General features: G+C 32.3%; 1 protein-coding gene across 1 annotated transcript in view; it reads right to left on the reverse strand.

Moving 5' to 3' along the window:
• Positions 1–6620, reverse strand: part of LOC129909998 (DNA damage-regulated autophagy modulator protein 1) — a 401886-nt gene extending 395266 nt beyond the window's left edge. The window contains exon 1 of the mRNA XM_055987213.1: positions 6613–6620. The gene's annotated coding sequence lies outside the window, so the exon portion shown is untranslated. The remainder of the gene's footprint in view (positions 1–6612) is intronic.
• Positions 6621–19004: the final 12384 nt, after the last annotated feature.

Below are 19004 nucleotides of genomic sequence, written 5' to 3' on the forward strand. Positions count from 1 at the left end.
ACTTTGCACGTTAGATCTATTCTAATGCTACATTCAATTTGAAAAGGTCAAAGGTCATTAGAAAAGTATAATTTGGTTTCTATGGAAAAATATTTCTTGCCAATATTACTGTCATTTGCGGGAAAATCGATCTTAAAAATAGTTTTTTTTTTTTTCAATTTTTTTCAATATTTTCTAAAGCAAAAGTTTTCCACACAATCTTAAATAAAAGGTTTTTATCTAAAAAACTGCATTCCAAACTTTTCAATAATCAAACATTTTTTCGGTAACTTTTTTGATTGAAAAATAGCCTATTTTTCCAAATTAAATTCGTCAAAAATCCAAAAATTAACTTTTTGTTAATAAAACATTTAAAATAGACAGAAAACATAACAAAGTTATTTTTAGCCAGGTTTTGTTAAAATCCAACCATTTTTGTAAAAGATAAAAATAAAAAATAAAAAAATCGTTATTTTTTGTATTTTTCTCATAATCCAGTCAAATAAGGGTTTAACCTCGGAATGAATGCTAATAGAATTTGTTTTTGCTCAATACCTTCGTTTTGGCATTCTATAACATACCTCAAAAGTCTAGAAAAATCTCATGTGCGCAAGTCGCGATTTTCAAGGTCAAATAGCGAAATGGAGATTTTCAAAATTAGCAAAAAAAAAAGACGATGGTGTTATATACACATATGATACATGATATCAAGGTACTTTTTAATGCTGATTTCAAAAAATCTAAAATCAAGGCAATCTGACGTCTCTACAAAAAAAGTTATACCTGCTTTTCATCTGTCAACCCATATTATTATAACAGTTGCTAACTTACTACCGAAAAAACCTTAAAAAAATTATGGTAGAGGAACCAAATTTTGTATTCGGGTTTTTATATCTTTTATAATTAAGAATCAAAACAATGCAATGAAAAAAACATATAAATCTATGAACAAATTATATTTTTTTGAGAAAGGGATATTTTAGGATATGCACTAAAAAAACATCCTGGTACAATCTTGGAACTAGTGCTAATAGGCTAATTTTTTGGTTTCTATGTTTGTTTGGATATTCTTTAACTTATGTCAAAAATATAAAAAAATCTCATGTCCGCAAGTCCTAATTTTCCTGATTTGAAGATAAGGTGCAGATTTTAAAAAATTTTAAAACTACACTTCAGATATTTGTGTCAGATCAACATATAATAAATAAGGTTCATTACTTTTCAGGGATGGTGAGATTTGTTTGTGGGTTTTGTTGGAATCAGCGGTAAAAAATACCTTGAAATCATATGGGTTATGTTGGTATACATATACGATTCTAAAGTTTTCTTATTATTTTTTTTTTTAATCTGCACCTAACTTTAGTTTAACCTGGAAAATTAGACATGTCTATTGGTCTGTCAGACATGTATACTTCCAGTTTGTTAATGGTAGGTATTGCTTCTTAGTTTCTTACGCATTGGTGATTTTTGTAACCGATTACTTTTCGTTTTGTTTCAAGATTTGGCTACGTTGCGTTGGCAGAAAAAACGTACTCTCACCAAATAAAAGGAAAACACACATAAAAAGTCAAAAAAATACGCTTAAAATTTTGCTGGGTTTTGTAAGATCATAATTATGGTTGGTTGGTAAATAATTTGCGTCTAATTAGAAGATATAAAAATGAATGGAAATCTCATCATATTACCGGCAAATTTACCATGTTTCTTTAAAAGGTATCATATGTAGGTACCCAATACCATATATTCTGAGCTGTCTTGTTTACCATTCAAATTTTGTTATAAGTTTTATGCATTCCTGATTTAATTTTTGTATCAGAAATTTGGATAGATATATGGTTTAAAAAAATCGATTTTGGGTTGCCAGGTTATGATTTCTATCTGAATGCGCAAGTAAGAATTATGTAGTTTGAGTTGTTGGAAGCCTTGCAAATCAAGCTTATGATGTTACTGTACTGATGTTATGAAACTATATTTTCAGAGTGCCGATGAAAATTATGAGAGTATATTTTGGTTTTAAGAAAAATTTAATTTGTTAATCTCTGTTATTTCATGATTTTTAATCACTTCTTTAACAACAATTTAACTCAAAAAAAAAAAGAAACCATCCTATCTCCCAAGATTACTCAGGTTCAATTCAAATTCAAATAATAACTCTCTCAAGGTAACCCTGGCTTCTTGTGTAGAGTGCACTTTATTGATATACATTCGAAATACTTGATTTTTGTTGCCATTCCCTTTTGTCCCTTCTTCTCTGCACTCAACATAGTCACCCATCGATCAATGCTTCAACTGGTCATAACTCTTGGAGGTGATGACGACGACGAACTGATTGATAGATTCGATAGAGCGATGGCGAATGTTGATGTTGATGGTGATGGCGAAGGCGATATATTTTCTACCCTTAGAAGTTCCAGAGTGGGTAGTAAAAAGTAGACCATATACAATGCTCTCTACCAGTTTGACATACTACCAAAAATGCACGTAGATCAAACCTCGTCCGTCGTCGTTCTTTTATAGGAGAAAAACTCATCGCAAACATTTGTCATCCTTTTTTCAAGGCAAAATAGTGAAAGAAAATCCTTAAAAAATGTTTTCCTCTCTATACTCTTTTTTGGGGACCAAATGTCACTTCGATTGATGTGTATGCTTTTCAATTCTAAAATAAAAAAAAAATTTAGTAAAATTGAAACATTTCCTCAGATATATAGCCACTACACCATACAATATCTGAGTGGTTAGCGAGAGTCTTGTTGATGCAACTATATGCATGAGTATATTGAGACTTGAATGAGTGGAATTGTAGCAAACAATAATAACAAAAAAAAAAAAATTGAAACATAAAAAGAAGTGAAATATGCACTTGAATGGCTTCCTTGCTTCATTCTCTACTACCAGCTTCTACTACTATACTATAATACTCCCCACAACAAACAGGCTTGATGATGAGAAGGGCTAAGGGCTTAGTACTGGAAACGTGCGGACTCTGCGTGATAACTTTACCTTTTACATAAATGGGAAATTGAAGTGGTTTCTCTGGTTATTTCTTTTCTGTGTTTTGTTTTGTTCCCTGTTGAACTCTGAATCTGAGCCTCTTCCGATTCACTCTCACTTTACATTTTGGCGGGAAAAAATTATTCAAATATGTTTCTACACCCAAAGAAAAACTTGGTTAAAATCAATTTTTTTAAAGCTGAGAAAAAAATTATACCATTAAAGAGCTAAATATTTCTTCTAAAGAATTAAACCATTTTTAAAATTTCTTATGTAAAAAAGTGAAAAATTCACTTCCATCACCCAAAAATCCATTTTGCCATCTGAAAGCCTATTATTTCAGCTCAAAATATTAATATCGACCATCTCTGTGCGACATCTACAAAAAGAGCTAGAATTTATGGAACCCAATCAGTTTTCATCAGAAAAAGCAAAAATATCAATCTTTTTTATCTTCTCGCGCCATTTAACTAATTTTTTTCTATCACAACCTAAAATAAATTTTATATCATGTGAAAGCTTATTATTTCACCTTTTATATGACGCTTCAATCATATTTCTACGATGTCTACAAAAAAAGTTAGAGTTTTTTAAAGACAACTATGTCGAAATTTCAAACTGAGAATACGGTACTTCTCACACTAGTGGTCATGGGCAACAGATCTCCATTGTTGATTTGAGGTATTTCTGAACTTTATTAATTAAACATTGTGTAGCTTGTAGTAAATGTACCGTTATGTGTGATATATCAAATGAAAGATAATATTATCAGCATGCTTAATAAAGTTAAGTTAAATTTTTATCTGATCTAGATCCAAACAAATGCACAAATAAAATCCTGCATATTATCTATCTACAGTATAAATTTCATTCATTTATCTGTTGAAGAAAAAAAAGATAAAAATAAAAAACCGTTAAAAACGTTCAAGGACAAAAAAACTTGTTTTTCCCGTTATTCTGTCAAAAATCAATTTAAAATACCAGTTATAGACTACATGTTCTATAAGGCCCAATTTATTCACTCTCCATTAAAAATTAGAAAACTGTCAAATCCCATAGAAATTTTAAAATTTCCCTTTTTAAATGCCGACTTTAAATTTAATGGAGTGTGAATAAATTGGGCCTAAGTTTGAGATTTTTTGAACGCTTCGAAAAATTAAAAAAAAATATAAAAACTCAACTGAAAATACCCCAAAAGAAGTAGATATATTTAAAAAATTCATGTGTCGAAACGCAGACTTAAAAAAATCCGTTTTAGACCCCTTACTTTACTTTTTTATTATCTTTCGAATGAAGATTTTCAAATTGTCAAAAAAAAAAAAAAAAATAGCCATTTTTTTCAATTTTGTTTTACACCTATTTACCCTATTTAATAACGGAATTTCTAAAATTCCCTCATTTGTATTCAATTTTAGGTTGATATCGTTCAAATAAGCTATAGAAGATGTTTGTATCTTCAATAGTTTATTTTTAATTTTTAATTGAAATTTTTGAAGCACTGCTAAAAAACGAAAATGGCGTCACTTTTTCGTGGATTCTATCCTGGTTCATCGATTTATAAGACGTTATCACGTCAAAATAGACCTTCAAGTTGTAAGTTATAGGGTTTGGATAGAATAGAATCCACAATTTTGCATTGAGGGGAGAATATTAATTGTCAATGGTGAGTGGGACTAATGAACTCTCCTCATTTTGAGGTTTAAACCCGTTCCAACCCGTCTTTTTTTAAAGGACCCTATGGTAAACCCTATCATTTTTCACAATATGCGAGCAAGAGGCAAAAGTGACATAATCACAAGCAACAAGCCCTAAGCCTCAAGATTGATGAGATGTCCCCACACCTTATAACTTTTTGCAAAAAGGTCCTCTCTCTGGTTCAACACAGAAGAACACGTTTGCAGAGACTAATAATGCGTGCGATTCGATAAACTGAAGCATCCTCTCGAACAAAAAAAAGGGGGGGAGTATTCAACATCAAAAGAGGTGCAGAGATAGGTTTGTGTATGTGAGATGGTTGTTTCGGTCTTCAGGCTAAAGGCATCATATACAGTCTAATCTACCCATGTCCCACATGCGACAATGTTGTACAACAATGATAAATTGAAATCCGATTGATGATCCCCTCCGGGCCAGGCCCATTCAAAAGTTCGGCACATAAAAAGTCAATTTTGTGTAGTTTTTTTTTTTAAGTTTTTTATTTTTTGGTATGAATGCCTTTTGTTTGGAGGAGAGACGATTCCTTTTTTTTAATAGAAAAAAGGTCCGCACTTTATCTGCGTCATTTGTTTGATTTTTTTTTGTTTTGTTCTCTCTGAATATCTGATAGGGAACTACTTTGGATATGTAATCACATGTAATATGAGACTATAGTGTCCTTTAGAAGAGTGTTGGAGTTGGATATATATCCTTCAATGAACTGATGTAAAATGAAATCCATGTGACAACCTTTGTTTTATGGTGAAACCTTTTTTCTTTTTTTTTTTTTTTTGTTGGTTTTGTTTTTTTATTTTGGTTACCTCGGTTTTTTGGGAGAAAAATTGATACTTTAAACAGTTTTGTGCGTTTTTTTATACTTTTTTTTTTGTGATTTTGGGTTGGTTGTTTCTTTCTTCCAGGGCTAAAGGACGAAAATTATTGATGTAAGCTTTTTGTTTATTATTTTGAAAGAACTGGAAATAACTTTAAACCTTTTCTAAAAACCAAATAATTTTTAACAATGATTTACACACAGGTTTTGTCTTTGTCTTTGATGTTAATTAACCGAGAGATAAAAGTTGCAGGTTAACCGAAATATTTTGTTATTTTAGTTCTAGAAGGAAGGGTTGTTAGTTTAGACCAATAGACCAATTTGGCTATTTTGACACAAAAACAGAAGTAAATGTACCTTTACAATAAAATCAAAAAATTAATGGCGAACGAAAAAACACAGAAACCACTTTTTTCAAACAAATTGGTGTGGAACAGAAAAAAAAAACTTTTGTTTCTACCTCCAAGGGTACCAATTAACTTGAGATACCTACATTTTTCTAAACTAAATTGTAAAGAATGAAGATGAAGTATTTATATTTTAAGAAAAATGGGTAGCGATTCAGATTGTGAAAAAAAACATGACCTTTTACAAGTTTTAAATTACCAGCAATCTTGACACACATGCAATTTTATTATACATCCATAAAAAGGTAAGGAATTACTCTATTAATACTATTTATATCTATTAAGGTCATTTAAATTGGACTCAGGGTTCAAAAGTTCGCGTTGGCAAAATTTTGATATGACCTTTTACAGGTTTTAAATTATGTTGGCAGCCCATCATGGCACGCAAGGCTTAAAGTTACACATATTTAAAATTGTAAAAATGTACTCTTTATACTGCTATTTTAATCATTAAAATCGAAAGCAGGGTTCAAAATCTATAGCGAGATAAAAACAGAAGTTTTACCAAGAAAAATCATTTATTTCAGAAACGACATAAGTCCAGTGACTTTAAAGGCTTAAAACCCCGTTAAGAATTAAAAAAAAGGTTAAAATTATAGAGTTTTTCAACTCTAAAAATTTGCATCTTGAGCTAGATTATAACTCGGCATACTCTTAATTTGAAGTGTTGTAGAATTTTAATTTAATTTGTAGAAATTTTAAAATAGTTTTTTGTTGTTTCTGAAATAAACGATTAACTTAGGTATAGATACAGACTTTCTTCTTGACAAAGAAATTGACAAGGTGGTCTTGAAGACGCGGCAGGTTTTACAAAAATCGATCTCAAAAGTAATGATGCAGATTTGTTCGAAATGATTTCAGGATTTTAAATATGTAAATTTCAAAATAGTACCTGATACCTTTTTTGAGTTACAGTTTGTTAAAATTTTTTTTAACAAAAAGTAAAAGCGCACTAAAATATTCTATATCTTTTTGGAAAGCTTAAATATTATACATGAGTTTGATGTTTATTTGAAGTTGATTAAGTAAAAAGTTTTTAATAAATTTAATTTCAAAGGCAAAATTAAAAAAAAGAATTAATTTTTTTAAAATTTGAAATATCTATATATATTTGAATATCGTTCCTCGCAATTGTTGCCAACCCAAAAATCACATGTCATAGCTTAAAATAACTTTAGAATTCGTAGCTCTAGTTTTTCGGAACTTCGGTTTCGCGTAACTTTGACGGCCCTAACTCTGTCGCGCGTAACTTCGTTACCATTTCCCTTAAAAGTAGTCCTAGTTTTTCAAAAATGAAAAAAAAGATAGGTAGGTACTTTAAGATTTTGAAATTTACAAATTTGGAATCCTGAAATCATTTCGAACAAAATTTGTAAGACCTGCCGTGGCTTCAAGACTACCGTGTTGAGTAAAGGCAAATTATAGAATTCAAAAATTGGTCTATGTATGTACATTAGGGTGGGTCAAAAAAATGGAAATTCGTTTTTTTGATTTGGTACTTCGAAAACCCGATTGCTAGACACCTCTAGAATATACTCACCAAATATGAGCTCTTTATCTTAATGGGAAGGTCCTCCGCTGTTCAATTTTCCATTTTTACATCAAGCTTCTACTAAAAAAAAATATGTTTTTTATTAATTGAATTTTTAGCCAATTTTTTTACATATTCTTGTAGAAAATTGAACGATCTACAAAAAAGGTTAAATACACTTTTTTGAATTATCTAAAATTTCTTTAAAAATTCGTTTTTTGTTCTTAATTTTGTAACAAATTGAAAAATCATAATAATCAAACGCGCATGACATATTCTTGTAGGGAACAGATTGCTCCACAAAAAAGGTCTTATTAACTTTTTTTATTAATCTAACCATTTGAAAGATATTCGAGGTCAAAGTTAAACATTGTACATGTACATTAGGGTGGACCAAAAAAATTATATTTCATTATTTTGATTTGCTCTACCGAAAACTTGTTTTCTCGACACAAAATAATGCTACCCTAATTTTTTCAGAATTTTTCGATGATGTTTAGGGGTTGCGCGCACCCCTTTTATAAAAAAAATAAGCTCTTTTAGTTTTTAATTTTTTTAAAGCTTAAATAATTTTTTAATCGAAAAGCTGTTTGAGGGAAAAGTATTGAGTATCAATAGATCTACTTACATCAATTTTTCTTTTTTCAAAAAAAAATATTTTTGACTGATTCCCAGGCGTTAGAAGTCGAAATTACTGGTAAATGCTGGGAAAAAAGCCTAAAAACTATGTTTTACTGTTGTTTATAACGGTTAAAATTATTTTTATCGTATTCCTCATCAAATTTACTTTAAAAACCGTGCTTTTATATTGCTAAATTCTTCTTAGATTGATAAAAGAAAAATAATTTTTAAAAAAGATCGTACCAAAACAAGTGAAGGAAAAATGGGGGAGGGTACTATATCTTGCGCGACGAGATTTGATAACAGTATTTTGTAGAGGAGTTAAATACGATCCTTTTTCATTATGGGAGGGGTGGTCTATCTGGCTCCGTTTAGGCGGGAATGGCAATTTCCTAAAAAATGACTTAAAATGATAAAAAATATATTAAAATACAATGGCAACACTTACAGTTATGAATGATAGCTTTTTCAAAAGCTGGAACTGTACACTTTATTCTAATTTTGAAGTAAAGTTATTTCAATCAATTGTTTTTGAAATAATCGATTAAAAAGTAAAAAATTGGGAAAAAAAAGTTTAAAAAACACATTAAATACTGTTTTTTGTCAATTGTGGATTACAATACAAAAAATGGCTGATAAAATAAAGTGTCACAATTGATTCCTTATCAAATACTGAAGTCCATAAGTTTTAATACTTGCTAGTTTTTGATAAAGTTGAAAAATAAAAAAAACTTCTTTTTTATCAGACCTACTCGAGATCGTCCTTCTGGTTCCACGAAATTTTATTTTGATAACTATCCATATTTTTTAATGATGTTGTTGTTGATGCAGCGCCTTATAATATTGAATATCGGATATGTTTTTTGATGGTGGCAAAAATATTAAAAACAGCCATAAAAATTATAATCTGATAAAAAGAATTTGTTTTATTTTTCAATTTTCTCAAAAACTAGAAAGCATTAAAACATATGGACTTCAGTATTTGATAAGGAATCAATTGTGACACTTTATTTTATCAGCCATTTTTTGTATTGTAATCCACAATTGACAAAAAACAGTATTTAATGTGTTTTTTAAACTTTTTTTTCCCAATTTTTTACTTTTTAATCGATTATTTCAAAAACAATTGATTGAAATAACTTTACTTCAAAATTAGAATAAAGTGTACAGTTCCAGCTTTTGAAAAAGCTATCATTCATAACTGTAAGTGTTGCCATTGTATTTTAATATATTTTTTATCATTTTAAGTCATTTTTTAGGAAATTGCCATTCCCGCCTAAACGGAGCCAGATAGACCACCCCTCCCATAATGAAAAAGGATCGTATTTAACTCCTCTACAAAATACTGTTATCAAATCTCGTCGCGCAAGATATAGTACCCTCCCCCATTTTTCCTTCACTTGTTTTGGTACGATCTTTTTTAAAAATTATTTTTCTTTTATCAATCTAAGAAGAATTTAGCAATATAAAAGCACGGTTTTTAAAGTAAATTTGATGAGGAATACGATAAAAATAATTTTAACCGTTATAAACAACAGTAAAACATAGTTTTTAGGCTTTTTCCCAGCATTTACCAGTAATTTCGACTTCTAACGCCTGGGAATCAGTCAAAAATATTTTTTTTTGAAAAAAGAAAAATTGATGTAAGTAGATCTATTGATACTCAATACTTTTCCCTCAAACAGCTTTTCGATTAAAAAATTATTTAAGCTTTAAAAAAATTAAAAACTAAAAGAGCTTATTTTTTTTATAAAAGGGGTGCGCGCAACCCCTAAACATCATCGAAAAATTCTGAAAAAATTAGGGTAGCATTATTTTGTGTCGAGAAAACAAGTTTTCGGTAGAGCAAATCAAAATAATGAAAAAATGATTTTTTTGGTCCACTCTAATGTACATATATGTTATAGATGAGCGAACCCATGAATGAGCAAGGCATAGTGACTAACAACCCTCAACCATTCATGTCACAGCTGCGTTTACTTTAATTGCAAGAATGGGCGGGAACAAAAATTTATATACCGCCTAGTTCGAATGGCTAGACAGGGTTTTACACTTCATGACAATGTTACTCTTGGAGGCTTTGTCAATTCCTCACAAGATGTACCCCTGAAAAAAACTTTTTATTTTTTTAAGTTGGTAGGTGGACTCTGGAAATTTAACAAAAAATTCTTAGGACAAAAAAAAATCGTTGAAATCGTTTTTTTACCAGAAAGTCAAAAGTAAAGATAATGGTTCTTTTTAACAACCGTTAATGTCTGTTCAAAAATATTGTTTGTTTTAAAAGTTCACCCTAATTTGCCACATTACATGCATTAAAAAAATAAAATTGTTATAATTGTTTTCGAGCAAAAACTATTTTTTTTATGAACGTACCGTTAATTTTGGTCAGAAAAAAAAAAAAAATTCCCACACAAATACTATTTTAATTTCAACATCGACCATAAGAATAACTCTTCAAAGATAGCTTGAAAGTCTATAACCTTAACATAGCATCATCGCTTCAGGGTTAGTATACAACTTTTGCATGTTACAAACCCCATTTTCGAAAAAAAATCTCAGGTGCAACAGTTCCATTATTCAAGTTTCCACGTTTTTCCTAGTCAATTTTTCGATAATCTATCGACCTCACATACACTTTTTGCCTCCGCCTCCTACAGGCTTCACAGTAAAATTTCGGTTAAATTGCATGAACTGAATTCTTGGTTTTCAAAAACTCTTATCGCAAATAAGAAATGAGAGAATGCCATTTAAAACGCAGAGTCGGCGATGCAGTTCCGAAACAAATATATATAATTTGGAGCAGAGGACTATAAAACAGGACATCAATAGATAAATGTTTCCTTTTGCTGCATACAGCTTTGATGTGATGCCATGGCGATATGGTTGCGCGATGCTATGAATGCGGAATTCTTCCTGTGACATATCCATATGGACAATCGACCGCGCTGTCATTCGCCAATGCAAACAACAACAACAAAAATGAACAATACTCCTCGCCCATCAGCCATCAGAAACAGAACCAGCTCTATATATAGAAAACCGGAGACGGAACGGGTCATTTGATGATGTAGCAATTTGAACAAAACGCCACAACTTTACCAGCGGCAGGCAGCCATAGCCAGAGCACCAGCGCTCCTCAACGCAACGCAATCGCCATTCGTCAAGCATCCCAAGCATGCATTGGCAGTATTCGGCTGCGGCGGTCATCGCAAAAATAAGGGAATTTCGTCATGTTGCTGGTGGTTTTGGCTGTTGGCTGGCTCTGTCCTGAATGTGTGCGGTCCGCATTTTTGGGGTCGAAAAACACAGAATTCAAAATAAATGAGTACGTTTTTCGTATATGTTTCACAGTTTTCGATTGGGACGACGTCGTCGTCGTCATCAGCCGTTGCGTTGCGTTCGTTGGTCGGTCGTTGGTCCTTGTGACATTAAAGCGAAATTAATTGAAACAAATAGCTGCAACTGTTCAATTTGAATTGGATTTAAAAGGATTCCAACCGCATGTGTGATGGAAAACCTCTCGATGACAGAAAAAGCCACCTGGTGGGCATCGGACGGAATGCATTGGAATGAGTGAACATGTCTCCACATTCCATCATCCAGGACTAAAAAACCAGAAGTATGTGTGGAGTAGGAGAAATTGGGGAGCGACCTTTTGCAAAATGCATTCCAGTGCGTAAATATTATTTAAATTGTATTGGTATTACGCGTTCGGCAATTAACACAAATTAAGCGCAATTTCCGTGCAAGGGAAATCCGAATTACGCGAACTTTCTGGAAAATGTTTTACTTAATGAGGCTTGACAAACCGATGGTTATGACGATCCCAGAGCATATACCAGAGCTCCCCCAGCTCCCAGCAGCAGTGCCAACGACATTCGCAATGACTTCCGCTTTTGCGATGCTCCATGCTGGCTCCGACTATACTCGTCTATACTCCTCTCAGACAATGATGATATGCGGCGTGGCGGCAGCAGCAACGTTCTTTTGTTGGCTCTTGGATTAGCGGGGGTGTAAAAAAGGTAATCCGCGCCGAATACAGGGATATTTGCACCAAATTGGCTGCCATATTAAACAGATCCCATGAGGAGCGCAAACATTGTACCCTGCCGCTGTATCTACTGATTCAGAGCAATTATTGGATTCGTTTTTATACCCCAGCTGTCATCGATGTGTAGTCCTTATTGTTGTATTTGTATGCGTGGGTGTGTGTGAAGATAATGCACTGATGAATGTGTTGTGTTGGATGGTGCTGTGCATGAAAAACAACAGATAATTCTTTTCACTCCGCGTAATTGTTTGATTGTTGAAAATTACAATAAATAAAAAAAAACGCAAAATGTGGACGGAAAAATGGCTGCAAACTGGTAAAAGCCCGGAGTTTTTGAGAACAGCAACAAAACTACGGAATAGAGTTGAGGGCGATTTTAATGTTTTCGCAGTGCCTGAACAAATATTGACGCAATACAATCGTCAATTGTTTGAATAAAATGAGATTATTGGTTTAATACCTGAATACCTGTTTAAATTTTAGTGCAAATATGTTTTAAATTTTGTTTTCTCTTTTTTTTTTTAATTTCAATTAAATTGTTGATTTAAATTCAATTTAATTGGAATTTTATCACGGAATTTAAAAAGGAATGATGAATTACACGTACAATGTGCCTACATTCGTATCATTATTATGATTGTGAATAATCTTTTTATCATTGTTTCAAAGTTCTGAGGAATACACTACTAAAGGAACACTCTCGAAGCTTGAAGGATTCTGGGACAATATTTCCAGCTGAGTTTTCGAATCCCTGATAACTTTTCACTTTTGATGATAGCAATCGCAAACAAAATTCAGTAAATCGTTGTCAATGAAATCCCAAGAAAATCCAGTAAATAGCAGCCGATTCCGACTAATTGTAGTCAACACTTATAAATCGCAGCTGATGCGAGGAAATTACAACCAAATTTAATAAATCGCAAACCGATGTTCATGAAATCGCAGCCGAAACTAGTTAATTGCAGCCAAAATTTAATGAATTGCAGTCGATGGTGGTAAATCACAGTCAAAACTTATAGGTCGCAGCTGATACAAGGAAATTGCAACTGAAATACAAGTAAGTTGCAACTAAAATTAATAAATCGCAACCGATAATTGTAAGACTCAGTTAAAACTAAGGAATCGCAGCGGAAAGTAGTAAATCACATCTATAATTTAATGAATTGCAGTCGATGGTGGTAAATTACAGTCAAAACTTATAGGTCGCAGCGGATGCAATTGAATTTCAGCCGAAATACAAGTTAATCGCAGCCGATTCTCACAAATCTTAACGAAATCTTATAAATCGCAGCCGATTTTGCACAATTACTGCCTATGCTGGGTAATCACAGCTATAACTTTTAAATTGTAGCTGAAACGAGTAAACTGCAATCAAAATTTAATAAATTATTGTCGATATGGTAGAAATAGCTGGTAAAAGTAATTCCGGTAAATTGCAGCAAAATTTGAATAATATCACCATCTGCTGGTATAGTAACCAAAATTTATAAACCAAAGCAGTTGCAAGGAAATTGTAGTCAAAATACAAGCAAATGGCAGCACAAATTTTAAAAATAGCAGCAATCGGTTTCAGAGAAAACTAAGAAATCGCAGCCGATATTGGAATTTTTGTGACCAAATTCTATAAATGACAGGTTGGGCTGGTGAATCGTAGCCAACACTTAAACTTTACAACTGAAACACAAATAAATAGCATCTTAATTTATAAAAATCGCAGCCGATGCTCACAAATCTCAGCGGAAATTAGGAAATCGCAGACGATTCTGGAAAAAAGCAGCCAAGATTTTATAAATAGTAGCCTGTGATTGGTAATCACTGCCAAAACTAATAAATCGAAGCCAATACTCATAAATCTCAGCTGAAACTAGGAAATCGCAGCCGATTCGGGATAATTTCATCACAAATTTTATAAATAGCTGCACAATGCTGAGTAATCAGAATCACTGCCAAACCAAATAAATGGAAGACGAAACTAGTGATGAGCCGCAGCTGAAAGTGGCAAATCACAGCCATAACAGGTAGTAAATCGCAGCGGAAGGTGGAACTGGTGTTTGGTGGGGGGGGATGAAAAGTTTTCTAGTATCATAAATTCTAGTTCAAGTCTGATGACGAAGCCAACCTTCAATGGATTTTAATCGATTGCATGTGGTCTCTTATTTTATATGTATATTTTGGTTAAAACTGGATGTGAACTATATACTTGCAAGTGCAATTTTGTATGGTTTTGTGCAGCGTTTTATTATACTTTTTATTTTATTTTATTTTATTCTACAATCAAACATTGTTAACATGCGACGTGCAAATTGGGAATTATCATGTTGCAAGCTCAATTTTGCTTGTTGCATATCCATACACTCAATTGCTCAATTCTCCAAGGACATCCAAAAAACCAAAACAAAAAAAACTTTAAAGTGTAAATTATTATAATAATGAATAACTTGTTGAAAATTGTAAGCAATAATGTAAAACACTCTCCGATATAATATGGCTCAATTGAATGACAAATAAATCAAAACCACACGCATGTAAGCATGGTGGACATTCTGTCACCATGACTAGCTGTTAACAAAACAAAAAAAAAAATTAAATATATTCTACATAAAACCAACAACAAAAAACATACATAAAATAGCCATTTCAAGTCTCCAGAGGAACCAACATGTACAAAATGTACATATGTCGATAAAATGGCTTCCTATTGGTTTTATGAGTATCGTTACCAATAATGTTAACACAACGAATAACGCGCGTCACTCTTGTGACCAGTGTAGTACTCTTATAATGTTAATCAAAACAATCATACTTAAACTATCATAATTTTTTAATTGACACTAACCAACAAAAAATAAAAAAAAATTTGATATGCATGATGCATTATGGGTGAATATGGTGAATGCGTAGAGCGTTGAGCTCATAGAACGTAGAGAGTTGTCAGGAGTAATTGTTATTAATCATTTTGAATAACGGTACTTCGTTCATAAATTTCAATTTATCCTTGTTTCCGATATAGTAGCTTTTCGCTACACGCTGCTGCCTGCGATTTTTTTTTTGGTAGATGGGGGGATAAAAATATAAGCTGGTGCGTATGTCCCTATTATTATAATATTGAGGTCTAGGACGCTGGGGAAATTAACATTTTGCCATAAGCTAACGAATGATGTTGCCTTTTTAGCTGAGCTTCTTGTTGTTTTTTTTTTTAAATAAATATTATGTCGATGTGTTTAACATGTAAATGTAATGCCATATCAAACAGACAGACTGACAAACACCAAACTCGCATGTAAGCATACAAGAATATATCTACGGCCATATGGGTGAGTATAAGTAATTCAGAAATTTTAATTAAAAACATATTTTTTAATGTTTATCCAACAGATTATAAAATTGGAAGGGAGGGGGGTTTGCATGTATATGTTCACTTGGCTCACTGAAATGAAAAGGTGGGATTTTTATAGTAGGTATATCTGAATCTCAGGCTAACAAGCTCTGCAATCGTGCGATACAAAACGATTTTATTTTTTATAATATCACGATTCATTACTCATGAGTGAGTCCATAATTTTGAATATAATCCCACGCGGTAGTTTAACTATATCTTTGGATGGAATTTTTATGAGATTGGGGTCAGTTTATTGACCAAAAGTGCGAGGACGTCAAAAGTCGTTTCATAAAATAAATAAGCTTTAAGCGTGTGTACTATAATAAATTGTGATATGATGTGATTTTTTACTTTGTAGAAAAGGTTTAATATGACTTGAGGGATTTTCTGGAGAAAACCATTAAAAATACAGTTTTTTAAGCCAAACCTTTTTTTAAGTTATTAACCTTATAAATATTACGCATAGCTTGTATAGTTTGAGCATATACGCGTGGTGTTGAACTTTAGTTGAATCTTGTCTATATCTCACCAAAAAGTTGTTTACATCAACAACATACTTCAACAAACAAATGAGGACCTTGAAAAAGGGGGGGGGGGTGTCTATGGACCGAGCTCGATTTACTATTTAAGGGCAACATCAATCACCCACAATCATCAAAGAGGAAGGATTGGAGACCAGTTCTAGTAGTAAGTTGACAATATTTGAGTATTTACCGACAAACGATTGAATAACTTTCCCCCATCAGTGGTAAAGGGAAATTTTGAGAATTGGACTGCCAGCGAGAGGCATTTGATGCCAGCGAAAGCAGGTTGCCCGTCATGTCAATGAAAACTGTTTAATTGCCAGCGAAAGCCGTTAGCATTTCGACGAGTAATACCTCAGCCTTTGATCCAAAGTACATATCACAAGACCGCACCCAACTTACATTTCAGCTTAGTTAAAGGTATCACAGAAGCTACATTTCAGCTTCTTTTTAACTTTAGTAAGGTTGTTGGGCATTGAAAAAGAAGAACGTTATACAAGTTTAACCCTTTATAAGAATGTAATTATAAGGTCTATAAGAAGCTTAAAAGAAGCTTTACTGAATCTCTATCAAAGCTTTGAGATTTGACAGATAGCTTCGGAAGAGCTTGTATAGCTCTTTAATACATGTCTTATAGAAATTTAAAAAAACAACTTAGTATAAAAACAAAATAGAAATTTTCTTTTTCAATTGGGTTCATTTGATTTTAAATCATGAATTTTATCCTATAATCTGAAATTATAAATAACATTCTAATAGTTTTTAGTATATCTATTAATAATAATGTTATCTATATAATTTTTTTTACCACGCCCAGGAATCGAACTTCGTATCTGCTTGGTCGCAGTCCGCCACTCTACCCACTCAGCCCTCCTAGTATATTCATTAATGAAATCAAAAACCAGAAAGTATTCGAGCTAGATTATTCAATATTAAAACAAAAAATCAAATACAAAAATTGGTAATTTCTGTAAAGCTTCTATAAATTCATTAACCAAGCTTAGGTATCCGAAAAACAAGCTTTCTTCGGTTAAGTTTCTTTAACAGTATTTAAACAACTTATTAGAAGTTATTAAAAGAGTTCGAACTTCTATAAGCAATTAAATTCTGGAGCAAGCTCAATACAAGCTGTATATTAAGTAGTACCTGCTAGAGTTCAATTTACAGAAGTTGTTGTGTTAGTTGGGCAGTGCAACATCCCCAAAGCCTTTTATTCATTCACAATACAACTTTTGAAAATATTAAAAATACCTATTTCCTTAGCTAAGCAGCATTTTTCTTCACTTTACACTTCTGACATATTTGATATCACTCTAAACTTACAATGTATTTGCCTTGAATTTTCTAAATTTTTTTAATCGACCCAAAAATTATTTCAGTTCTAACTCTTTTTTGGTTCTCTTTACCATAAGTGGAATGTGACTTTACCAGGAGTTTTTCAGTTTATTCTCTTTATTCTCATAGCAGAAAGAGGTGCAAAAGTTGTTTGGTAATTTAATTAAATTTAAAAATAACTGTACAAAAATAGAATTTCCAAAGAAATGTATCTCCCTTTATAGTTTATGCGAAATTAGTTTAAGCTTCCAAGAAGTCCCTTTACCTTTAAGCACAATATCGTGAAATTTTACACAAGAATTGTACGAAAGTGCTATTATAAAAGTATCTCTTTATATCAATCGCGCTACAGGATATTTTATAACCTTTACTATATGCTCGCATTTTATTAACATTCAAACTACTTTCGAACCTCGAATCTGCAAAAAATAGACCCTTCAACATTTTAATTAACATGGCATCAGCATCCTTTACCTGATGGTCAATGTTAACTGAGTTAATTAAAAACGTCACTTGACATTGTGTCTCACTTTATGAACACAGACAAACACACAAAAGTGAAAACAATAAAAAAGGAAAAATAAAAAAACCAAAACACAGAAAAAAAATGAACAAAATAATGATAACCGACCCATGTCAGCAGAGAGAGAGAGTCCTCGACTTTGGACAGACATGAACTCGTATTATGTGCGATTTAGCTGCTAGACATCCTGGTTTGCAATGTTTTTCTGTTAAGGGACCTTTTTTTTTTCATCGTGTCGGCATTCAATAATTGTCAACAATGACAATTAAAACAATTCAATAATTGTCCGCATCATTGTTTTAACCCCATCCATAAGCCATCACTTAGTCAATGACAGAATAATTTGTCGGCTTTATTGTTGTTGTTGTTTTTTTTTTTTAATTTTTTCAAAAATTATACCTCAATGACTTTTGAACCTTGTTAAGCTTTCCCCCTTTTGAATACTTGAATTTATTTAAATCTTATAAAAATGCTTCGTGCATTAAAGTTTTGTTTTCTTTTTTTTGTTGCAAGGACTTCTCTCTTGGCATATAAACAGAGGTAAAAGGAAAGCAGGTACCTACTTCAGCTTTGTTTCAGAAGAAGGGATAAATACCACACAATGCTTTTCTTCATTACTCATTCACGTTGATTTACAACCTCAGTTATCTGGCAACACTGTTAAAACTTTATCTTCAGCTTTGTGCGCTCGATGGTTTTTGCTATAACAACTCTAACCTCATTTTTCTCAATCTCATTTAGCACAGAACAACATATAAAATCAGGACTGGATTTGGTTGGATTTTTAGTAGTTGTGGAACTACTGTAAGTTTGATGAGTCGATTTTGCCAACCTTCAAGTTCAAGCAAAGTGTCACCAAGAATCCTGCTCCTGCTATAAAAACTGGGAGATCCTCCCCTGACCAGCGTTAAGGGTCTCATAAATACTAGCCCTATGTAGGATGTTAAAGGCTGATCTGCAATACACTCAACTGAATAAACAGAATTCGTAGGACTTCAGATCCAGGTTCCAGTCTCCAAACAGCTGACCGCTAATTCGATTCTCAATGTTTTAGAACCTTTGGAGTGTAATATGGTATAAAGGAGTTTTAAAATTTGAATACCATCAGTAGATAGAGCGATAACTTCTTGGCTTGC

This window comes from Episyrphus balteatus, chromosome 2 (genome assembly GCF_945859705.1).
Source record: "Episyrphus balteatus chromosome 2, idEpiBalt1.1, whole genome shotgun sequence".
Taxonomy (NCBI): domain Eukaryota; kingdom Metazoa; phylum Arthropoda; class Insecta; order Diptera; family Syrphidae; genus Episyrphus; species Episyrphus balteatus.